Source organism: Sapajus apella, unplaced genomic scaffold, assembly GCF_009761245.1.
Source record: "Sapajus apella isolate SASKATOON/1434 unplaced genomic scaffold, GSC_monkey_1.0 scaffold8, whole genome shotgun sequence".
Classification (NCBI taxonomy): Eukaryota; Metazoa; Chordata; class Mammalia; order Primates; family Cebidae; genus Sapajus; species Sapajus apella.
Window position 1 is genome coordinate 16,804,766 of NW_022436948.1, and position 2,751 is coordinate 16,807,516.

Consider the following 2,751-nt stretch of genomic DNA (forward strand, 5'->3'; position numbering starts at 1 on the left):
AAAAAAAAAAAAAAAAAAAAAAAAAAAAGGAGTGTACAACCTAGATTCCTCACCTGTGTAGTTCACAGTAGGGTTTGCGCTCCTATGGGAATCTAAGGCCACCGCTGATCTGACAGGAGGTACCAGTCCATGACTTCGGGATTGGGAACCTCTGCTATAATAAATTCACTTTAGATTAAACTAACTAGAGTAGGTACTGTTGTATGCAATGGAACCCTCTCTGGTACGTGTGGATTCCCTACATTTTCTAGTATGTTGCAGCCATGGCTTCTTATTGAAGAGACGTTTTAAATCAATGATTTTAAAGGCATTTGGTTCCATCATTGCTTGTGGTTTTTGGTGCTATGGTGATAGGTGCATGTGCTCAGTCATTTTACTTTCACCTTTCTAGTGAGAATTAATGTTTCTTAGAGATAATAAAGTATAGTAACATAATAACATAATGTAATAAAGGATATTTCTGAAGAAGGCTTTGGTCCAAACATCTTTCAGTGTAAGAGGGTATATCCCTCCTTTTTTTTTTCGAGTAAGAAACAGCACCTGGTTTGCATTTTAATAGAAGCTACGAGTTGCAGCTCTCTTCATGATATTCAGGGGTGGCACCAACCCTGACTAGATTTTGAGTCTTTCTTGATATATCAGGATTCTGTAGGGATTCCAGTTAATTTCACCTTTGTTCGTATTTTTAACCTAAACAACAACCAGAAAGAGGATCTCTAAAAGAAAACAATGCTTATTTGGAAATAGAGCATTGCTATGGGAATTTGCATGCCACAGTAAACTACGTATTCAGGGAGAGAAAGGAAGAATAGAAGTTTTTAAAGGAAAAATGAGGAGGATTATGTAAATGTTTTGAAATGATTATCCTTAGCTACAAAAATCAATAACAAATGTAGCACCAGTCCAAGGTTGTACATTGAGAAGATACAGTTTATTGAAAACTACTTCATTATAGGCTAGGGCATCCTCAGAAAGCAAGCAGAGGAATGTACTGTCTTTTAAGTTTTTCTTATAGGGGTCTTGTCTATGTAAAGACCAAAATAAGATGTGCGTATATATGGATGAGCAGACAGCATGACAAAATTTATCACACTGTAGATTTAAAGAAAATGATTCTTGACATTTTAGTGTGTAAGTACATCAAAGCATAACTGTAATTATTTTGAAAATGTGTATTGTTATGAGTATTGGGACATCTAGACTTTCTGCTGTTGTAGGAGTATGTCCTTGTAGGTTTTCCTCAACTGCGTCATGGCTGGCAAGGAATGTGCCTGGTTAGTCTCAAGATGGAGTGGAGCTTAAAGTGGTGTCTGTCACCCTGGCTCTCCCAGGCTCCTACTTCCCTAACAACCTTACTGATTCACCAAACACTATGTCTTATATCTTCTACCTAACTATATTTATGTACCCATTAATCAACCTCTCTATTCTCCCTTCCCCCTGTCCTTTTCAGTCTCTGGTAACCACTCTTCTCCTCTCTACCTCCATGAGGTCCACTTTTCTAGATCCCACATACGAGTGAGAACATGCATTATTTGTCTTTCTGTGCCTGGTTTATTTCACGTAACATAATGACCTCCAGTTCTGCTCATGTTGCTGCAAATGACAGAATTTCATTCTTTTTCATGGCTGAATAATATTCTGTTGTGTATGTATATATATATGTATATGTGTATATATATATATATACACCACATTTTTTTTAATCCATTGATAGATACTTAGGCTGAGTCCATATTTTAGCTATCGTGAATAATGCTACTATAAACATGTGAACACAGTTATTTCTTTGATATGTTGATTTTTTGGTATATACTCAGGAGTGGAATTGCTGTCTTCTATGGTAACTCTATTTTTAGTTTTCTGAGGAACCTGTTCTCCATAGTGATTGTACTAATTTACATTCCCACCAACAGTGTACAAGTTTTCCCCTTTCTTCACATCCTTGCCAGCACTCATTATTTTTTGTCTTTTTAATAAAAGCCATTTTAACTAGGGTGAGAGGATATCTTACTGTGGTTTTGATTTGCATTTCTTTGATGATTAGTGATGTTGAGCATTTTATTGTATCTCTATTGGCCATTTGTTTGTCTTCTTTTTGAAAAATGTCTATGCAGATATTTTTCTCATTTTTAATTGTATTATTTGTTTTTTTGCTATAGAGTTGAGTTCCTCATATATCCTGGTAATTAATTCCTTGTTAGATGGATAATTTGCAAGTAATTTCTCCCGTTCAGTGGGCTGTCTTTTCTCTTTGTTATCGCTGCTGTGCAAAAGCTTTTTCACTTGATGTGATTCTGTTTGTCTGTTTTTGCTTTTGTAGCCTGTGCTTTTGAGATCTTACTCAAGAACCTTTGCCCAGACTAATATCCTGGAGCATTTCCCCAATGTTTTCTCCTAGTAGTTTCATAGTTAAAGGTTTTGGATTTAAGTCTTTAATCCATTTTGACTTGATTTTTGTGTATGCTTAGAGATAGGGGTCTAGTTGCATTCTTCTGGATAGGGTTATCCAGTTTTTCAGAGCCATCTGTTGAAGAGACTGTCATTTTCCCAGTGTTTGTTCTTGGCACCTTTGTAGAAATGAGTTGGTTGTAAATACATGGATTTATTTCTGGGTTCTCTGTTGCATTGTTCTATGTGTCTGTTTTCTTTCTTTCTTTCTTTCTTTCTTTCTTTCTTTCTTTCTTTCTTTCTTTCTTTCTTTCTTTCTTTCTTTCTTTCTTTTTCTTTCTTTCTTTCTTTTTTTTCTCT